We start from the raw sequence: 23,571 nt of genomic DNA on the forward strand, positions 1-23,571 counted from the left end.
AGTACAATTATACTGTAGGTTACATTAGACTCGTAGTGGTATAGTGGTTATTTTGAAAGCTAACACGTCTGAGAGCTCTGAAAGATTGTCTGCGGCAAAATTAAAGATGCTATTGGTTCATTTGTGATGACTCTCCCATGAATATCTTTGGGGTTTTTTTGCCAGATATCTCGTGGATATCTCTTTTTACAACAGTTGCTATTCCCCCCCCCCCCCCCCCCAAAAAAAAATTAATTATGTCCTATTATTTGGCCTCCAGAAGCAAAAAAGAATCTGGGTGGATGAAGCCTTAACTGTGTCAAGTGACAACACTTTCTGCTAAAATGTAATGCCCCATTGTAGAATGTTACACTTTGTGATATGTGGTAAGCTTCCCCTAACATGAAAACAATCAATTCCTCTCCTCAATGCTGAAAGAACTCTCACTGCTAAGGAACAGTCTGTTACCATAGACAATGACATGCTCACTACAAAGGGATCAGCTCTACACAAGTTCATAGGCATACAAAAACTGTGCTCCTTGTGAGTAATCTAAACCAGCAGCAATGAAGAACCAGGCATTCACAAGTACTGAAATAGGCTCCACTTATTTTATCTCAGTATTCACAGCTTCATTTTCTTTTCTCATAAGGCACACCCTTTAGTTAAAAAAAAAAAGAATTAATGTCTTCTAAATTATTATATAAAAGCAGCTGTGAAAAAAGTATTGTCTTCAAACCTACCTGGATGCAATTAATTTGTAAGACAACCTACTTGGTTTTATCTGCAATTCAGTGATAGGGTAAGGCTCTGTCCCTTGAGCTCTGTGCTCACTGTTAGATATAAATCATCTTATGCATATGCAACAGTGGCTACTCAATAGGGCAGAACAAAATTACTAGCTCAGCCCACAAATAAGTTGTTGTTCCCACACTGTCAAACTGTGTGCCAGAATCCTTTAGTGTATTAAGGGGCGGATTTTAAAAGGGTTACGCGCATAAGTTACACGCATAACCCTTCAAAACCCCCGCTGTGCGCGCCGAGCCTATTTTGCATAGGCTCGGCGGCGCGCGCATACCCCGGGATGTGCGTAAGTCCCGGGGCTTTGCTAGGGGGACGTGTCGGGGGCGGCGCGATGTTCGGGGCATTCCGGGGGGGGCGTTCCGGGGGGCGTTCCGGGGGGCGTGGTGCCGGCCCTGGGGCGTTCCGGGGGCGTGGCCGAGGCCTCCGGACCAGCCCCCGGTTTGGGTGATGGCGCACCAGCGTGCCACCGGTGCGCGCAAGTTACACCTGCCTTGAGCAGGTGTATTTTTTGCGATAAAGGTGGGGGGGGTTTAGATAGGGCTGGGGGGGTGGGTTAGGTAGGGGAAGGGAGGGGAAGGTGGGGGGAGGCGGAAGGAAAGTTCCCTCCGAGGCCGCTCCGATTTTGCGAGCGCCGACCCCGGATTTTAAAAGTTATCCCAGGACAAGCAGGATGCTAGTCCTCACATATGGGTGACGTCACTGATGGAGCCCTATTGCGGGAAAACTTCTGTCAAAGTTTCTAGAAACTTTTGACTGGCACTGTGAGGCCACTGAGCATGCCCAGCATGCCATGATATTCTCTGCCACAGGGGTCTCTCTTCAGTCTTCGTTTTTCCGCGCTGCTGTGAGCATCGCGGAGATAGGAGCCCTGTGAGTTTACTCACAATTCTGACTGAAAAGTCAACTAATTTTCTTATATTTTTTCCCATTTGGGGTCTCACTTCCCTTTTGTCACAAAACTATCAGCGTTTTTGCGCTTTAACACTGAGTTTTTTCTCACAAACGTTTTCATCGATGGCCGTCGATAGTGACATGGCTTCAGGTTTCAAAAAATGCCCGGTCTGTAATCGGACCATGTCAGTAACAGACCCACATTTAGAATGTGTGATCTGTTTGGGTGAAAAGCATGATATTTCATCATGCCAACAATGTCAGGAGATGACCCCGAAAGGTAGGAAACTTCGACAAGAAAAGATGACACATCTTTTCCACCTCCAACTAGTTCCCTCACCTTCTACTTCGACCAAATCATCTCCAACAGGAGTTATAAAGAAACTCCTTCTTAAAAAACGTCGACTGGAAGGATCCGGAGATGCAGCATCGCCAGCCCCGTCGACGTCATCGGCAAGGTCAGTCACAGAACCAAGGCCTAAACACAAACATCGACATTGTCAATCCTCGGCGTCACCTTTGCTTCCCCCCCCCCCCCCCCCCCCCCGGAGGAACCGAGCGCGAAGCGGCATAAGGATGGGGATGCACTGCTAACATCCGTGCCTATGCTACCACCTTCGAAATCGAAATCGACGCCTTCATCGACATCGATGCTTCCACCGACTACGCAAGATTTAACTGTGCTCTTCAGGCAAGTAGTGATGGAAGCCTTGCAGGCACAAGTTCCAGCGACTGCGCCGATGCCGGCGATAATGCCGATACCGGTAAGCGCCCTGATGCCAGTGCCATTTTCTACGCTTACGCCATCAATGCCAGTAACATCCGTGCTGATGCCTCCTTCGATGCCGGTGACATCATCCGGAATTCTCTCGATGCCAGTAACATCGATACCATCGATTACCTCAATGACTATCCCCACATTGATGTTCTCCTTTTTATCCACATTGATGTCGACTGTTTCATCGATTCCACAGCCGATATCCATTTACACTACGGCACTCACCTTACATCCTAGTAAGAAAGCATTTGTATCCACAAAAAGGACATTGATTAAATCAAAACCTTTGATGCCAAAACATCCACCAACAGCGCCATCTCTCCCTGAGGTTTCAGGTTCTACCGAAGCAGCGCTGCATGGTATCCTTACCAAGCGATACCAAGATTTGTTAGCCTCCTTGCCATCTAATCCTGTAGAAGAGGATACAGAAGACAACACACTTGACGACCCTTTGCCAGGACCTTCTGGTGTTTCTCCTCCTCATAGGACTACACCTACTCATCATCAAACTCCAGATTATGACACTTGGTCTGACACAGCCTCAAATACCTCCTCAGAGGCATTTATGTCTGACCCATCACCACCTCATGCTAGGAAACAGTCCCCTCCAGAGGATTTTTCTTTTACCACCTTTGTAAAGGAGATGGCGGACTCCATCCCCTTCAAGTTACAAGCAGAGCAGGACACCAGACAACAGACTGGAGGTACTCCAGTTTGTCGACCCTCCAACGCAAATTGTTGCAATTCCTATCCATGATGTTCTATTGCAACTACAACAACGCCTCTGGGAACATCCCTGCTCTGTTCCTGCGGTGAATAAAAGAGTGGATAGTACCTATCTTGTACAATCCACACCTGGATATCAAAAGCCACAACTTCCCCACCACTCAGTGGTAGTAGAATCGGCACAGAAGAGGTCTAGAAGAACAAGGGTCCACTCATCTACTCCCCCAGGTAAAGACCATAGATTCCTGGATTAACTGGGCTGTAAGGTTTTTCAAGGTGCAATGCTGAATTCCAGAATTTCATCAAATCACCTATATATGACCCAGTACCAAAGAAATCTCTGGAAACAAATAGAGGAATTTGTTCCATCTCTTCCTACACAATAACAAGAGGCTGCACAGGCTATCATAGACAAAGATTTAGATGCCGGTAAGCATGAAGTCTGAGCTGCCTATGATGGCTTTGAGACGACTTCAAGAGTGGCTGCGTCAGGCATCAGTGCCAGAAGGTGGGCCTGGCTCAAAGTCTCAGATCTTAGGCCAGAGGTGCAGGATAAGCTAGTAGATCTCCCATGCCTAGGAGACAACTTATTTGGATCCAAGGTACAGGATGCTGTGTCTCAATTAAAAGAGCACACAGAAACATTACTACAGCTATCTTCCCTCCCACATGATTCCTCAACACATACTAGCCGCAGACCTCCACGGATAGACACCAGACGGCCTTTCTACAGACAACGGAGATATTACCCTCCTGCATCCAGACCCAGGCCTCCCAGAACCCAGCAAAGGCCACAACCACGGCAACAGAGAGCAGCTAGGCCCCAACCTGCTCCGCAAACAGGACCTGCTGCTGGCTTTTGAAATTACATCCAGAGAACTGAGCCTTTACTCAAATCCTCGGCCAGGACTACCAGTGGGAGGCCGATTATCCAAGTTTTACAACAATTGGACATCATTAACATCGGACCAATGGGTCCTATCAATAATAGATCGAGGTTATCAACTCAATTTCATTTCAATTCCCCAAGATTTTCCACCGAGTCAATCTAATCTCAGCAAAAATCACATGCTTCAATTACAAATAGAATTATCCACCCTTCTGACAGCCAGGGCAATAGAGCTGGTACCCAGGTCTCAGAAAGGAAGAGGATTCTATTCACATTATTTCCTCATTCCAAAGAAAACCGGAGGCCTACGTCCCATCCTAGACCTCAGAAATCTCAACAAATTTCTGAAAAAAGAAAAGTTCAGGATGGTTTCTCTAGGTACCATGCTTCCACTTTTTCAAACAAGAGACTGGCTTTGTTCTCTGGATCTACAAGACGCTTATGCTCACATTCCAATATTCCCTCCTCATCGCAAGTACCTGCGCTTCATGGTGGGTCATCAACATTTCCAATACAGAGTCCTGCCATTTGGCCTTGCTTCTGCTCCCAGAGTATTCACCAAATGTCTGGCAGTAATAGCAGCACATTTGCACAAGCAAAGTGTCCATGTCTTTCCATATCTAGACGACTGGCTCATCAGAAGTCACTCTCAAGAAGGAACTCTCACCTCTCTCAGTCGCACAATTTCCCTACTTCACTCCATGGGTTTTCTCAATTATCAAAAATCCCACCTTACTCCATCTCACCTACTTCAATTCATAGGTGCAGACTTGAACACTATCCTATCAAGAGCCTTTCTATCCGAGGATCGAGCAGAAACACTGTCCCTGTTGGCAAACTCGATTCACTCAAAGAAACAAGCAACAGCTCATCAGTTTCTAACCTTACTAGGCCACATGGCCTCCACAGTTCATGTCACTCCTATGGCAAGATTAGCCATGCGGGTAACTCAATGGACTTTATGATCTCAATGGATCCAAGCCATTCAACCACTGCATTCTCCAATTCAAGCTACGTTCTTCTCTACTTTGGTGGGTGAACAAGGACAATTTGCGCAAGGGCCTACCATTCCAACAACCAGTCCCACAGATAACGTTAACTACAGATGCATCCACCTTGGGTTGGGGAGCACACATAGACAGTCTCCAAACCCAGGGTACTTGGACAAAACTCGAAGCAACATTCCAAATCAATTTCCTGGAGCTTCGAGCTATACGTTATGCACTGCATGCGTTCAAGGACTGCCTTTCACACAAGACTGTTCTGATCCAAACGGACAACACAGTAGCCATGTGGTACATCAACAAACAAGGAGGTACGGGTTCGTATCTCCTTTGTCAAGAAGCGGCGCAGATTTGGGCTGGGCCCTGAACCACTCAATGTTCCTCCGGGCCACTTATCTGGCAGGCATACACAATGTAGTGGCAGATCGACTCAGTCGTCAGTTCCAACCACAAAAGTGGTCCCTGGATCCCTTAGTAGCAACCAAGATATTCCAACGTTGGGGACAACCGACAATAGACCTCTTTGCGTCACATCTGAATCACAAAGTGGACAAATTCTGTTCTCTTCACAAACAGAAAAACCAGCCAGCCAAGGACGCCTTTGCTCGCCCTTGGAACTCAGGCCTACTATACGCGTATCCTCCAATACCGCTCATAACCAAAACTCTAGTGAAACTACAACAGGACAAGGGGTCCATGATACTCATAGCCCCGTATTGGCCTCGACAAGTATGGTTTCCCACACTTCTAGACCTCTCGATCAGAGAACCAATTCGCTTGGGTGTAGCTCCCACTCTCATAACTCAGGATCAGGGTCAGTTGCGCCATCCCAACCTTCAATCCCTATCCCTGACAGCATGGATGTTGAAAGCTTGATTTCACTGGGCAACAATGAAAGTGTTACTGACCTAAAAAGGTCCTACTCTGTAGTATCTTGATGTGCTGAACCCGAATATGACCATGAAAAGTTTTTATTGGCTCTCGTTTTGAAGATATTTAATATAGTTCACTTTCTATGTTTAGTCATGTAAATTTATCCAGTAGGACTGTAAATAAGCCTAGAATGATGTAATATTGCATCATATTGCATAATACCATCATGCACACATCATCCAGAGTTTATTACATCATTTTCTGATGCAATGCAGTTCTACTGCCATGCTGCTGCTGAGTAAGCTGACGTCAGCAGTGTACTATATGAAGCCCAGTCAGAAAGGGTGAGCATTTGAAATATTCATGCTGGCTGACTACTGCTGGACACTCCGCAGAGATGCTCCCAAACAGGTGTACAAGAGACAAGCAAAGAAATCTAAGACATAGTCTATGACTTCATTTTTCAAACGGTATTAACCGTAGGTCTCCTACTATTGGCATACAATTCAAGATGTAATTATATTATTGCATATTACAAAAAAACTAGAGCCAATTTTGCATTTTCACAGTCACATTCGTGTTTAGCACATGGAAATGTATAAGAATTGACTAATTTCATTTCCGTAACATGACTTTTGTGAAAATTTGTTGCCCAGTGTTTTACAGCCACTCAATCTTTCAACCAATGTATCTCAAGTGCTTATAGCTTCATGTAAGCCTTCCACACGAAAGAACTATTCTTTGAAATGGAGGAGATTCACTTTGTGGTGCAGGCAAAACAATATTGATCCTTTCACTTGTCCCACTACTTCTCTACTAGACTACTTATACCATCTTTCAGATTCTGGTCTCCAGACTTCATCTGTAAGAGTACATTTAAGTGCAATCTCAGCTTACCATACTAAGATGGGAGATGCATCCATATCTTCACAACCTCTTGTTACTAGGTTTATGAGAGGCTTAACTCAACTTAAACCACCAATTCGGCCACCTGTCACAGAATGAGACCTGAATCTGGTTTTAACAAGACTAATGCATTCTCCATTCGAACCCATAGATTCCTGTGATCTTAAATTTCTCACATGGAAGACTATCTTCCTCATTGCCATTACATCAGCTAGAAGGGTTAGTGAGTTACAAGCACTTGTCACGTACGCACCCTACACAAAGTTCCTACATGACAGAGTGGTTCTCCGTACACATCCAAAATTCCTTCCTAAGGTAGTTATGGAATTCCACTTGAACCAATCCATAGTTTTACCCACATTCTTTCCACGGCCTCATTCTCACCAAGGAGAACGAGCCTTACATATTTTGGACTGTAAGCGTACACTATTTTTTTATTTAAATCACACTGCAGTCCACAGGAAATCCAATCAGCTTTTTGTTTCCTATGATCCAAACAAATTGGGTAAAGCAGTGGATAAACATACTCTATCCAATTGGCTAGCAGATTGCATACAGTTTTGCTATGAAAAAGCAGGCCTTCCTCTCCAAGGGCGAGTAAAGGCACATTCAGTAAGAGCAATGTCTACCTCAGTAGCACACTATCGTTCAGTGCCAATCCTTGACATATGTAAAGCAGCAACGTGGAGTTCTCTTCACACCTTCACAGCTCATTACTGTTTGGACAAAGAAGGACGACAGGATTCAGCCTATGGACAATCTGTCTTAAAGAACTTGTTTCCAGTTTAATCCCAACTCCTTCTACAACCAAACTGTGATTTTCGGCTGATTCATTTCCAACAACAATACTTCACTGTTGCTTCAATACACAATGACTCAGCCTCTAGCTTGCTAATCACCCATATGTGAGGACTAGCATCCTGTTTGTCCTGGGATAAAGCAAAATTTCTTACCTTGTAATAGGTGTTATCCTAGGACAGCAGGATGTAGTCCTCACGAAACCCACCCGCAACCCACCCGCCACCCCACGGAGTTGGGTATGTTCCATTTATTATTTTATTTTTGCTAAAGCTTATTGCTATACACAAGACTGAAGAGAGACCCCTGTGGCAGAGAATATCATGGCACGCTGGGCATGCTCAGCGGCCTCACAGTGCCAGTCAAAAGTTTCTAGAAACTTTGACAGAAGTTTTCCCACAATAGGGCTCCATCAGTGACGTCACCCATATGTGAGGACTACATCCTGCTGTCCTGGGATAACACCTATTACAAGGTAAGCAATTTTGCTATACGCGCAGCTACGCGCGTATCTATTGATATCCGACGTACTTTTGTTTGAACCTAGTGCGCGAACAAAAGTACGCGCTCGCGCTTTTTTTTTTAATTTACCCCTAAGGAAATATCCTCCAAAATTAAATTAGAATGCAATCCAAGTCATTCATCAAAATGCGTTATGGCGTTAATGCACGTGATATTGCATTAACGCCATAACACATGCGATAATAGCACTAGTGCATGGTGCAAATGCAAATTTTTGGAAGCGGTGGGATCAGGGAGGAGTTTGGGCAGGATTTAGTAAAATGAGAGGCAGTGTTGCACCGTGCAATAGCATAATACATGCTATCCATTGGTTTTAATGCTGGAAATAACTACACCTTTTTCCAGGCATTAGGCTGTGCAAAATGTCTGAAATGGGCAGAACATAATTTGCGATAAATGTTTAGAATTGTATTGTGGACATTTCTGGGCTTGGGAAGAGAGAGGGGAGAGGGAAAAGAAAAGAGAGGAGTGGAGAGGAGAGGAGAGAGAGCCTCTGGGGAGGCCCTCATAGTGTGCAACTATTTATATCTTTATAGGAGGGCTATCTAATAGGTCTAGGTGCTGTGGTGGTGATGGTTTAAGGTTTAGGGGCCAGTTTCTCATGTAGAGTGAAACGTACGAACAGCACAGTACACTTTGGTGAAGATTTGACGTCATTTGGAGTGAGGAAAGTCTCACAAAGATGAAATTTTGTACTATGTTATCTGACCCTAGCTTGATGGTACCCTGTTATAGAGTCCACTCTACATGAGAAACCTTAAACCACCACCACCACCTCACCTCGACCTATTAGATGGTCCTCCTATAGAGATATAGACACTACACTACTATGAGGGCTTTGTAGATAGTCTCTCTCTTTCTCTCTCTCTCTCAGCACAAGATGCAAAAATAGGAGTTATCACAGGGTGCAATAAGTTTACCAACCATGCAATACTACCGATGTGAAGCGGTATGTTATCACGCGGTGCGTTAATTCTAAAATTTCCTAATCATGGGCATTACTAATGCATTTTGATGAATCTAGGGGAATGTTTGCTATCAGCTCAGTTAGTATCTTTATGCAAAGTCGTATACTGTTGTTCACAATTTCAAATGTAATCAAACTGATACAACAATGAAAGCTCTCTATATGGAAGTATAAATTAAAATAAATGTTTATTCTTTTATGTTTAAATCTTCTTAATAAATAAATACATTTTCTATTATTCATTTATTTGCATTTATGTTTCACTATTCAAAAAAAAATCTCATTGCAAATAAAAAAACAGTACAATTCAGCAACAAATAATAAAGTTAGGAAACACAATACTATCCAAATAATCTACATAAACTACATGCAGATATGAATTATTATCAGCCTGAAGTGTCTATGTGTGTATGTGTATATATATATATATATATATATATATATATATATATAGTACAGTTCTAGTTGCCGCATCTCAAAAAAGATATAGTTGCGATGGAGAAGGTACAGAGAAGGGTGACTGTTAGGGAATGTCAGTTTAGTGGACCCTTGGGCCGACCTGCAGGAGACTGGGAAAGGTATTCAAAAGTCTCTAGTATACCACAGGCCAGGAGGCAGATGTTCAGGCTGGACGTAGAAGTGCTCTTCACCCTGGAAGCTGGTACTCCCCCGGGAGAAGCCCGTAGGAGCCCAACTGCTGGGACTTAGGTGGCTTCACCCTTGGAAGCCGAAGCCCCCCTGGGAGGAGCCCGTAGGGGCCCGGCCGCTGGGACTTAGGTTGTAGTGGATCAGGACTGGAAACTGGAACCAAACTAGAACAGTAGGTCAGTACTGTAATGGGGCTCGGGTTCTGGAACCAGGCAGGAACTGTAGCAAGAATCGGGTACTGGAACCAGGCAGGAACTGTAGCAGGACTCGGGTACTGGAACCAGGCAGGAACAGTAGCAAGACTCGGGTACTGGAACCAGGCAGGAACTGTAGCAAGAGTCGGGAACTGGAACCAGGCAGGAACTGTAGCAGGCAGGCAGGAACCAAGTAGGTACTGTAGCAGACAGGCAGGAACCAAGCAGGTACTGTAGCAGGCAAGCAGGAATGGAGCGATTAGCAAAGCAGGACGCTCCGGGGCACGGCGCAACAGGGATCCGATAGGTAAGCCCGTTGCAAGGCAAAGACTGTGTGACCGTGACCGGCTTATCAAGGCCGCGGCGTCTGACGTCAGGATTTGGGCGGAGTCACCGCTGGCGGGAAATGGCCTAGAAAAGTGCCCAAGTGGCGCGCATGCGTGCCTAGAGACAGGGCATCCACGGAAGGCTTCCCGGCGGTGCGGCCCTCACCGGGACGCCGCCGAACAGGACAGAAACTAGGCCAGTGAAAATGGGAACAGGTCCAGAAACATGGAGGTAAGGGTCTGGTTGCGGCACTCGTGGCCAGAACCGCAACAAGCGACTACAATGATAAAGAGGATGGAACAGCTCCCCTATGAGGAAAGACTAAAGAGGTTAGGACTTTTCAACTTGGAGAAGAGACGGCTGAGGGGGATATGTATATATGTATGTATATATATATATATGTATATATATATACATATATATATGTATATATACATATATATATATATATGTATATATATACATATATATATGTATATATACATAATATATATATATATATATATATATATATGTATATATATACATTATATATATGTATATATACATATATACATCTATATATAAATGTATATATACATATATATATGTATATATACATATATACCATATATATATGTATATATATATACATATATATATGTATATATATATGTATATAACATTGCTATTACTATTGTTGTTTTTAATGTTATTTGTTATTAGTTATTTATTCAATTTTCTCCAAGTTCCTTTTCCTGTTCTATGTAAGACACACATGTTAAGTCACTCCAATGTTATATGTAAACCGAAGTGATTGGCAACTTTGTTGCTAGAACTTCGGTATATAAAAAATGTTAAAATAAATAAATAAATAAATATGATAGAGGTGTTTAAAATCATGAGAGGTCTAGAACGGGTAAATGTGAATCGGTTATTTACTCTTTCAGATAATAGAAGGACTAGGGGGCATGCCATGAAGTTAGCATGTGGCACATTTAAAACTAATCGGAGAAAGTTCCTTTTCACTTAACACACAATTAAACTCTGGAATTTGTTGCCAGAGGATGTGGTTAGTGCAGTTAGTGTAGCTGGGTTTAAAAAAAGGATTCAGTAAGTTCTTGGAGGAGAAGTCCATTACCTGCTAGTAATTAAGTTGACTTAGAAAATAGCCACTGCTATTACTAGCAACAGTAACATGGAATAGACTTAGTTTTTGGGAACTTGCCAGGTTCTTATGGCCTGGATTGGCCATTGTTGGAAACAGGATGCTGGGCTTGATGGACCCTTGCTCTGACCCAGTATGGCATGTTCTTATGTTCTTATAGAGAGGGGGAGAGAGAGAGAGAATAAAAAATGGCATTTTATCGGTACATTATAGTACATTTATGATTACACCAAATATTAATTGGAAAAAAAAGGGGGGCTGGGGGCTCGTTCAAGTTCAGAACTTTTAACGTTGTTTTTGCTGAATCTTGAATAAGTTGAGAACTTGGTACACTGCAGCTACCATTTCGGTGGTGCACTAATATCTTTTGGAAGTATTAAGGAGTAAAAGACTGTTCCCAGAGATACCATTATATTGAACAAAGGAGTCATGTGCTTCAGGAGTTGTTTATACACACACACATTTTATGATTCAGCTTTAGAGGATAATCAGCAGAGTGCGTTTATGCTCAAAGATAGTGTGGCAAGAGAGAACTGTTTAATTTTTTAATCATTTTTCATTACTGTTTCAAAAGGATTATGCTGTATAGAAGATAAAACAAGCCCACTAGAATGATTTAGGAAATCTGGAGCAATAGGATATCTAGAGAAATCTGTTGTTAAAGGCTTTTAAAAAATAATTGTAGTTGTGATTGACTATTGTGTATGTATGAATGGTGCATTTTAGGTATAATTGGCAGTTTTAGTGAATTTGCCCTGTTATAGAATAGCATTGGAATATAATTTGAATAAACTAATAAAGGAAATATTAATTAAAGATAGCGGTGGAGTTTTATATGGTGTGTGTGTGGAGGTATATATATATATATATATACACACATATACATACACGAACATATATACCAATATATATGAAGATTACTCTTATTGCCCAAAAATAATCTATTTCTACAAAAATGGCTTCCAAAAAATGTGAATTAAAGATGTATCTCTCTCAATACTCTAACTAATGCTTTAGCATCCAAAATCAACGACTTAAAATTTTCCAACTGCACTGAAGCTTTCAACTCATGGGATTTATTGCTTAAGGAAATTGCAGACAAATTTATCCTGATACAAACCAAAAAATCTGGACAAACATGGCATTATTAATGCAAAAGCAATGAGCCCCTGGTATAATGAATCTCTGAAAGAATCAAAAAAACTTCTAAGAAAACTTGAAAACCAATGGTGAAAAAATCCTTCAGAAGAATCTCTAAAAATATACAAAAATCATCTCTCTCAATATCAAACCCTCAAGAATAAATCTAAAAAAGATTGCTATGCCAAACTAATTCATGGAGTAATCTTCAACTCAAAACTTCTCTTTGATACAGTAAAAAATTTGATTAAAGAGCCCTCATTCAATCAAACAACCAACCATGCTTTCTCTAAATCTTCATGCAACAAATTTGCATCTGCTTTATCCGAAAAGATAATGAAACTTAAACAACAATTCTCTACCACTACCTCTTCTTACAAATACGATGTTATTGATCCTAAAGATAAATGGTCAGACTTTTACCTTGTCTCAAAATTAGAAATAAGCAAAATCATTTCAAAACTTAAACCAGCTTCTTACCCTCTCGAACTGATTCCTCCTTTCTAAAACAAATAAACCAAACAATAACCCCCACAATCACAACAATGGTCAACCTCACCCTAACTGAAGGATATGTACTTCATAAGCTAAAACAAGCAGTAATTAAACCAATTTGGAAAATATGATGATTGGTATAACTACTATCCAATCTCCAACTTAACCTTCCTTGCAAAAATCCTTGAAAAGGCAACTTTATCCCAACTTGAATATTATCTTGATGACAAAAAAATCCTATACCCAAACCAGTTTCGCTTCAGGAAGAATCACTCAATAGAAACTCTTCTTCAGTCAATAATTGATCCCGTACTACGTGGCTTCAACTCCCAACAAATCATAATGCCTATTACTGATCGACTTAACCACTGCCTTTAACACATAATCTTCTCTGCCTCCAACTAAGAAACATAGGAATTGAAGGCAGTGTCCTAAAATTGTTTTCCTCCTTCCTTACTGACAAAACTTTCCAAGTAAAACTTAATAATCATCTGACTGACACTTTCCATTATACTACTGGCGTTCCTCAAGGATCTGCGCTATCTGCAACTCTTTTTAATATCAACAACAAAGAAGCAAAACACCTCTCCAATTAATCATAAAGCAATGAAACAAAAGAGAGGAAAAGGATACAAATTCAGTATGATGAATATGAAAACAAAAAATATTATTGCAGAAACAACTTATATACCAACAGATGACAATATCATAAATGATTGCTTCAAGGTCTCACTCTGCAGCCTCTCGCCGCTCAATGGGCCTCAAGCTGTGGGAAATATAGTATAATTAAACATTTCCTTAGTGGTTTACAATAATAGTTTCTTAAATTATAAATTAAAAGAAAAATAAAAATGTTTTGGTTAATTAAAATTGATTGATGACTCTGCAACATGATGACAATAAATGATTATAAGCAATAAACTGCTTCATTTACCGATTACAGCTTGAGGCCCATTGAGCGGCGAGAGGCTGCAGAGTGAGACCTTGAAGCAATCATTTATGATATTGTCATCTGTTGGTATATAAGTTGTTTCTGCAATAATATTTTTTGTTTTCATATTCATCATACTGGATTTGTATCCTTTTCCTCTCTTTTGTTTCATTACTCTTTTTAATATCTTCATGCTGCCCTTATGCACATTGTTAACTGACCTTGGTTTAAATTTCTTCCTATATGCTGGTGATCTTCAATTCTATATCCCTTTTACAAACTCTTCTGAGAAAACAGCTTCACTTATTTCTAAGTATATGATCACCATTAAAGAGAATCTTGCACAATTGAAACTCTCATTGAACCCTAAAAAAACTGAACTAATTTGGCTCAGCAAAAATGCACCTAAAACTATCCCCTCCAACATTGATTTTGGAAACTACATTTTAACTCCAGCAACACTTGTTCAAGATCTTGGCATCCAAATCAATGAAAACTTAACTATGAAACCTCACATAAACAAACTGATCAAATCCGGAATCTTCAAACTACGAATACTAAGCCACCTGAAACCCCTACTGACATTATCAGAGTTCAGAACTGTTTTACAATTTCTTATATTCTTTAACCTGGATTTCTGCAACTTCCTATTTCTAGGACTTCCAGCCAGTCACCTTAAACCTTTCCAACTTCTTCAAAATGCAGCGGCTAGACTCCTGACCGGTAAAAGAAAATTTGATCACATTACTCCAACTCTGATTGCTCTATATTGGCTCCCTGTGCAATCTAGAATTATCTACAAAGTTCTAAGAATAATTCACTATAATCTGAATCCTAACAATGATCTGCTTGGAATAAAATGTAATCCACGTATTCCTACACATTCTCTTAGATCTCATACAAAGGTTTTCAAGAAATCCCTACTATAAAAACTACCACCTAAGACAAACAAGAGAGAGAGCTATAAAAATAGCAGGCCCTATGCTCTGGAACTCCAACAGGAAGCCTTCAAACTACTTCTGACACCAAGAAATTTAAGCAAGACCTGAAATCTTGGCTTTTCAACAATACCTTCTTGATTACTTTCAGGTCAATCAATACAGTAAAGTGTGGCCGCGGTTACCCTGCTCCTAACCCGCTTTCTACTCACTTTTCGGCCGCGTTAGTCCAACCCGCGATACACTACCCCCTTTATTGGACATTATTCTTACCGCCTCTTTAAATCACCGGGTAACCTCTCCCGCCCGCGACATGTATATTAGATGTAAACTATCGAATTAGCTATTCCCTCCCATACAGTAACGCGCGCCCCGACTATCGCTTTTTTAACCTGCCGTTTTGCCGCGCGTTTAACCTGCTAACTTACCGCCTACCCTTACCCCTGCGTTAGAGGCAGGGGTAAGAGTAGGCGGCAAACTTCCCCCAGCCCCCACTCACCTGCCCTGGCCGCGTCCATGGGTGCTGGTCTCCAGGGCAGCCCCAGTCCTCTCCTCACCTCCCGAAGCAACGAAAGCGGAAAAAAGCGAAAAAGCGAAAAAAAAAAGTAGCAACGAAGTGGACGGTTCTCCTACGCTTGGGATTGCCAGTGCTCTCTCCCCTCCTCCCGAAGCAAGGCGCGTAAAGCAGCCTTGCTTCAGGAGGAGGGGAGAGAGGACTGGCAGTGTAAAGCAACGAAGCGACTTACTCTTCTTGCAGCCCCCCTCCGGAGACGGACATCGGCGGAGACAGACATCGGCGGAGACGGACTGCGGCTCCCTCCCCTGCCTCCTGGAGGCAGCTGCCGGCGAAGATGGATGCCTGCATGGGCGAAAGCAGACCCTGTGCGTGCAATTGGGCCGCTCAAGGCGTGACGTCACAAACGTCACAGCATGTGACGTCACGTCTTGAGTGGCCCAATTTGCACGCACAGGGGCCGCTTTCGCCCGTGCAGGCATCCATCTTTGCCGGCAGCTGCCTCCAGGAGGCAGGGGAGGGAGCCGCGGTCCGTCTCCGCTGATGTCCGTCTCCAGAGGGGGGCTGCAAGAAGAGTAAGTCGCTTCGTTGCTTTACATTGCCAGTCCTCTCTCCCCTCCTCCCGAAGCAAGGCTGATTTATGCGCCTTGCTTTGGGAGGAGGGGAGAGAGGACTGGCAATCCCGAGCGTAGGAGAACCGTCTACTTCCTGGTACCTGTCATTTCAAATGTGATTTGAAATGACATTTGAAATGACAGATACCAGCGTGTCCGTGAAGTATTAGGCCAGTGCACCCAGGATACTGTATGGCGCTCTATACAGTAAAATGGGTTGCGCGGGCCTAACGCTTCACGGATGCTTCTTGGACGCAGCATGCATTTGCAAGCTATTTAAATACAGTATCGAGCGGTAGGTGAGCCGGACTGTGCGTGCGGCAACCGCGGGTGCGCCCGGCACTAACGCAGCTCTTCCTACCGCTCCTTACTGTATTGGCCTGTCTGTAAGTAAAAGTTCATCCTTAATTCTAAGATTTGTTCATTGAGGGATAGATTTTACAAAGTTACGCACACGCGTACATTTGTTCATGCACCAGGCGGAAACAAGAGTACGCGGGATTTTAATAGATACGCGCGCAAGGCTGCCCAAAATCGGCAGCCTGCGCATGCCGAGCAGCGCAGCCTGCCTCCATTCCCTCCGAGGCCGCTCCTAAATCGGAGCGGCCTCGGAGGGAACTTTCCTTCCGCCTCCCCCCACCTTCCCCTCCCTTCCCTTACCTAACCCAGCCCCCCGCCCTATCTTTATTTATTTATTTATTTAAACAATTTTCTATACCGTCGTTAAGTTTAAATACCATCACAACGGTTTACAGAAGGGCACGATAAAGAGAAATATGGGTGGTATAGATTACAAATTACTCGTGTGCCATCATAGTACGGTAACAATTTAAAATAATAAACTAGGTGTGTAAGTTAAACCTGATTGTTAGGAACAAATTAGGCAGTTTGATTTTAACATTAATATGCTTATATAGGTTACTAAAAACTTCTAGCTTGGTGCATCCTTATCGCTCAACTATTTTTCTCCTTTTCTTTATCTTTTTAAAATGCTTGTTTAAAAAGCCAGGTTTTCAGATTAGTTTTGAATAATTTCAGATTTGTCTGTAGTCTTATTTCGAGTGGCATGGACCAGCCAGTGACAGTGCTCTTTCCCTTACTTGCGTGAGATGTGCTGATTTGACAGAGGGGACAGTTAGTAGAGCTTTATTAGCAGATCTCAGGTTTCTTTGTGGTACGTGCATGCGCAGTGCCGTGTTAAGCCAGTCGGCTTTATCATCGTGGATTAGTTTATGGATTATACAAAGTGCTTTATATTGTATTCTTTGTTCAATTGGAAGCCAGTGGAGTTCAGCAAGTGTTCCTATAATATGGTCACTCTTTTTTTTGCCTGTCAAAACTCTGGCAGCGGAATTTTGCAATATTTGCAGAGGCCGAATTGTAGATTGAGGTAGTCCTAAAAGCAGGGAGTTACAATAATCTGTGCTAGCGAATATCATTGCTTGTAGAACTGTGCGAAAATTGTTAATTGTTAATAGAGGTTTTAGTCTTCTTAGGATCATTAGTTTTGCATAACCTTCTTTTATTTTCTGTGAGATGTGTTGTTTCATGTTTAGCTCAGGGTCAATTATTACTCCTAGATCCCTAACTTTTGTTGCTAACTCGGTGGTTTGAATATTTTTGATTGTGAATGTTGGTTGTGTGAGGTGAGTGTTTTTACGTTCAAGGTGTAAGAATTCAGTTTTGTCAATGTTTATTACCAATTCCATCTGGTTTAGGAGCTGTTTGATTATTTCTAGGTACATATTGGCTAATTTCATTGTTCTTCAATGGTGTTTGGAATGGGTAACAGTAATTGTATATCATTTGCGTAAATGTAATGTATGATTCCCAGTCCTGCTAGTAAGTGACATACTGGGAGGAGGTAGATGTTAAAGAGTGTTGCAGATAGGGCTGATCCCTGTGGGACACCAGTTAGCAGTTTGACTTTGCCTGAAAGTGCATTTTTGATTTGTACCTGAAAACATCTATTGTTTAAGTATGACTCGAACCATTTTAGTGTTTTGTTAGTGAGTCCTATTTCTTTCAGTCTATTGATTAGTATTCTGTGATTTACAGTGTCAAATGCTGCACAGAGATCTAATAGAACCAGAATGTAGTGTGTTCCTGTATCGAATCCTCTTAAGATATTATCTGATAGAGCTAATAGCAACGTTTCTGTACTGTAGTATTTGCGGAATCCATGTTGTGCTGGATATAGTATGTTGTTATTTTCAAGGTGGTTCAATAGTTGTTTTTGAACTGATTTTTCGATTCCAGAAGTTACACCTGCTCGAAGCAGGCGTAACTCGCGCGCACCAGCTGCGTGATTCCCCGGCCCGGGAGCTGTTTTGGAGGCCTCGTCCACGCCCCCGAAACGCCCCCGGGCCGGAACCACGCCCCGCGCCCCCGCCCCCAAATGGCGCGCCACCGCGACACGCCCCCGACACGCCCCACCAGGAAAGCCCCGGGACTTACGCACGTCCTGGGGCTTGCGCGCGCCGCCGAGCCTACTCAACATAGCTCGGTGCATGCAGGGGGAACTTCGGGCAGGTTTTCGGGGGGTACGCGCGTATCTTACGCGCGTACCCCTTTGAAAATCTGGCCCTGAATGTCTTACTGTTTATATGTCTTCCTGTCACTCTTCCTTTGTATTTTTCATCTAACCTTATACACAGTTGTAATCTAGTGATTCTCTAATGGAATGACTGTATATAAAAACCTCAAATAAATAAAATAAATAAGAAAATACCAAGAAGCAATTTGAAAAAGGGGAGAAAAGCCAGTTCAAACTTACTACATCAGTAGCAAGCAAGCTTGTAAAACCGTTACATAATATGCCTGCCAGCTTCAAGTGTTTGTAATCACAACAGGCATAAAAATTATAGACTCACACCAAGCTGCAATATTGGACATGGAGTCATATTGTTAATACTATATGCAGTTTATAAGTGATGCTTTCTAGTTAAGAGTTTATGAGCTACAAGGCAAGATCAGACAGCTTTTTTAAATACATAACCAAACGATTTATTATAAAAATAGTTTTGCACATTATTGGACACTCAATACAAGAGCAATTGTCTTGGAATTTACTTTCTGAAGAGGGTTTTTTAAATGCCAGTTTTGATTACAAATGCTTGAAGCCAGCAGGCACATTATGTAACAGTTTTACTAGCTTGCTTACTACTGATGTAGTAAGTTATGAACTGGCTTTTCCCCCATTTTTCAAATTGCTTCTTGGTCTTTTCTTGGAGAGAAATCAATTCACATTTTTTGGAAGCCATTTTTTTTGGAAATAGATTATTTTTTGGCGATAAGAGTGTTTTTTAATTGGTATCTCACACTTTACACTACTCGCTTTATTATTACATTTTAGCCACCAGATTTTGATATATATATATATATATATATATATATATATATATATATATATATGAAACATAATATTACATTTTAATTAAATTAAAATGTCTAAGAAGGTCAGTTAGACAAATCATTTAATAAAATAAACCGCAAACATAACTCAACAGACAGTGAACATAATTATAACATGAAAACAACAAAATCAATAAAACATATATGAATGAAAAGCCCAGACACAATACTACAACTAAGCCATATCAAATATTAACAAGTGTAAAGGTTATGCCATAAAATCAACAAAATTAGCAAGCATGGATAAACATAAGAAAATAATGCAAAGACAACAACCAGAAAACCAACAAATATAAATACATTAAAGAGGGTAACTTTTAAACAAACAGACCTGGCACCTGATGAGACCCATATTTAACCATGAAGCTTTGTGTACACATGAGGTAAACAGAATGTGGGTACTGGGGATGGGGTCAGATCAGAATCTGCAGGGGGGCTCTAGGGGTGTGGAGATGGGGGATGAGGTCAGGTCAGAAAATACATGGGGGGATCACTGGGGGAGCTCATTGTGGCTCAAATAGGGCAAGTGTCAATAGGTATATCTGAATGCACTAACAGATCTACATTCAATTATTAGCGTGATGTATGAACATGTGTTGCAATGTAATATAAGGCAAGAGTGAAACAGAAAGGATGACAAGGGAAGACTTAAACCAATAGTAATAAGTATAGTAAAGGTGCAATTATGAGTTAGACCTTTCAATGGGACAATTGATAGATTTAATAGTGGCCTCCTTTCAGCAAGGAAATATTTGGCGCTATCTCTTGGTTCCTGTTACTCCCCCAAAGCTATGTTCAATGGAAAGGGACATTCCTATTGGCTGGTCTGCCCAGCTTGCTTCTTCATGAAAAGGGGTACCATGGCAGTTCATGAAGTATACTTGTTCTGAGGACCTTTGAATCCTGATGGTAGCACACCATTTCTCGGTGCATTGAGGAAGTGCAAAGCTCGATTCTACTGGCTTAAGATGTCAGTAGAATACATTGACACATCAAAAGGAGATGCAATAAATAAATCCAGCCCATGTGTCCACAAACTTATGATGAAATAATTTTTTTAAATCATTTATTTCTTGATCACTTAGTAAGGCAACTCCATTGCTTATCCTCTGTAAACAAAGGTGATTGTCAAACGGGTCCCCCGACACGGACCCCGTGTTTCTCCAGAAGGCTGCGTCGGGAGGGACTGTTACAATGTGTATTTCCACAATTTAATACGTGCTCCTTGCTATTGAAAGACGGATTTGTATTAAGTTGTGGAAATACACATTGTAACAGTCCCTCCTGACGCAGCCTTCTGGTGAAACACGGGGGTCCGTGTCGGGGGATCCATTTGACAATCACCTTTGTTTACGGAGGATAAGCAATGGAGTTGCCTTACTAAGTGATCAAGAAATAAATGATTTAAAAAAATTATTTCAACATAAGTTTGTGGACACATGGGCTGGATTTATTTATTGCATCTCCTTTTGATGTGAGTGCATTTCTTTCTCTCCTATTTGCTTAGTAGAATACATTGATACATACCAGTATGGAAGTCTCAGTAACAGCTACAGTGCACACTCAACTTGGTAATCCTATTTCTCTGTATAGATTGAGGAAATGAAGAAGAAGGCCAGGGAACTGCGCTGGAATTAATGGAGGTGGCTGAACTGGCTGCAAGGCAGGTTGAATGGGGCCGGAGGTAAGTTATAGATATAGTCATGAGGGAGATTTTTGCAAGGGCTGTCTATGTCCTGTTTCCATCACCAGCCACACTATAGGCCTACCACTCTGCATCACCTTGGCTCTGCCTTGAGCTTAAACAATCCCTCATGCCAACATATTTAGATCTTGCCATATCTCTGGGTCATGGGCAGGGGGGAGGGGGGAGGGGTGAGATAAGACCAGCAAGAGTCACTGCCAGTAGGAAGATGGTACAGATCTGCCTGCTGGAAGGAGGGGGAGGAAAAATGGGCATGCATGGGAGAACAGAGAGGGAGATACTCTCTATGAAGAGTAGGGGGTGACCCTTATGGAGATTAGGGAAGCAGTCTATAAGTATCAAATGGTGGGTTATCTTACTTGATTCACAGATAAGGTATTAATTAAAAATAACTCGGTATTAGATCCAACTTACTGTGAAGACTTTGCAAAATACTTCTTGGCCAAAATTACAAACATCTGTACCAAGTTTCTCACAGGAGCAAACTAGTCTTTAGCTTTGTTGGAAAGTGTCAAGATAAAATGGGCTCATTTTAGTAAGGTTTCTTGAAAAGAGATTATACAGACTGTCAAAACACTGAATTCTTCTTGCTCCTTGTACCTCTGTTCCACAGTAGTTTTGAGGGTGTTTATCAGCCCAGTGGTAACAGATATCGTGAATCTATCTTTGTGAGATAGGCACCCGCCTACTAGTTTTAAACAGCATTTATATGCCCTTTACTTAAAAAAAGCCACCATTGGATCCATCAAATTTCACTAATTATTGCCCTATCTTTTCTCTACCATTTATAACAAAGGCCATGGAAAAAGTTGTGTTAAAGTCTTTGAATAACAGCTGTTTATTGTAGATCCTTGGTGAGAACAGCTTGGGAACAATGCTTACTGGTATAAACTAAAAAGGGAATCATGCAAGCACAGCTACCCAGAAGGGTTGAGTGCAGTGGAAGAAAGTAACAACTGTCTTGCACAAGTCATGATATCCCACAGGAGGTCATGCCTCATGGCTGGCAGCAGAGTATATACTTGGGTAATATGGACTGGAATGACTGGGCAGACTTAACAGACCAGTTGGTCCTTTTTTCTGATGTTACTGTGTGAGAGTGAATTAGCATTTGTAGAAAGGCCTGAGGTCCTAGTGAAGGGCTATATTAAGTGTTCCTTTGAATCCACTGATCCTCTGAATATCTTATTCACTCAATGGTTAGACCGCACCTTGAATACTATGTGCAAGTCTGGTTGCCACATCTCAAAAAAAAAATAGTTGCACTGAAGAAAGTAAAGAGAAGGGTGACCAAAATGATAAAGGGCATGGCATGGCTCCCCTATGAGAAACAGCTAAAAAATGTTAGGGCTGCTCAGCGAGGAGAAGAGACCACTGAGGGGGGATATGATAGAAATCTACGAAATCATGAAAGGGCTTGAACAGGTATTTACTCTTTCGGATAATACAAAGACTAGGGGACACTCTATGAAGTTAGCAAGTAGCAAATTAAAAACAAATTGGAGAAAATTATTTTTCACTCAATGCACAATTAAGCTCTGGAATTTGTTGCCAGAGGATGCGGTTAAGGCAGGTAGTATAGCTGGGTTTAAAAAAGGTTTGGATAAGTTCCTGGAGAAGTCCATAAACTGCTATTAAAGTAGGATATAGCCACTGCTTGTTGCCAGCATTAGTATCATGGGATCTATTTAATGTTTGGTTACTTGCCAGGTATTTGTGACTTGCATTGGCCACTGTTTGAGACAGGATACTGTCTCAAACAGTACTGTCAAGCAACCTTCTTTAAACTTAGCATTTTGCACCAACTGCAGCCTTTGTTGTATTACTGTGAGTTTCAGACAATACTCCAAGCACTGCAGTTTTCAGGCCTTGATTACTGTAATTCCCTATACATGGGAACTCCATCTAATATCTTAAGAACACTCAAAATTCCACAAAACACAGTAGTGTGCATTCTAACTGGCACCAGGCTTCATGAGCATATCACACCTGTTTTGTTCAATCTTAGAATGGAAGGTGAAATATTAAATTGCCATGACCATACATATGTTACTTAATGGGAGTCCATTTCTCTGGATAACTTCAATATTACAAATTTACAGTCCTCCATGTGCACTGCGATCCTCACAATCAAGATTTCCTGATGTTCCCTCGATCTAGTTGGCCCATCTTGTTGAGATTCTTGACCTTTGCAGCTTTCCCTGTCAGTTTTTCCCTAACCATTTTTCTCATTTTTTCATAGTCTCCCTTTCGAAAGTTAAATGCTATCCAGTTATCAGGTCAAATTTGATCAAGTTTTGCACCAAATCATTTGTTTTACTAAGGATTAGATCTAAAATAGCTCCCCCAGCCCTTGTCGGTTCATGT

At 41.8% G+C, this 23,571-nt stretch overlaps 1 protein-coding gene across 1 annotated transcript in view; it reads left to right on the top strand.

Moving 5' to 3' along the window:
- The window catches only part of PRLR (prolactin receptor), a 610,827-nt gene that overhangs the window by 165,441 nt on the left and 421,815 nt on the right, over nt 1–23,571 (top strand). Inside the window, exon 3 of the mRNA XM_029578943.1 lies at nt 21,093–21,183. The gene's annotated coding sequence lies outside the window, so the exon portion shown is untranslated. The remainder of the gene's footprint in view (nt 1–21,092; nt 21,184–23,571) is intronic.

Source organism: Rhinatrema bivittatum, chromosome 1, assembly GCF_901001135.1.
Source record: "Rhinatrema bivittatum chromosome 1, aRhiBiv1.1, whole genome shotgun sequence".
In the NCBI taxonomy this organism is placed as follows: Eukaryota; Metazoa; Chordata; class Amphibia; order Gymnophiona; family Rhinatrematidae; genus Rhinatrema; species Rhinatrema bivittatum.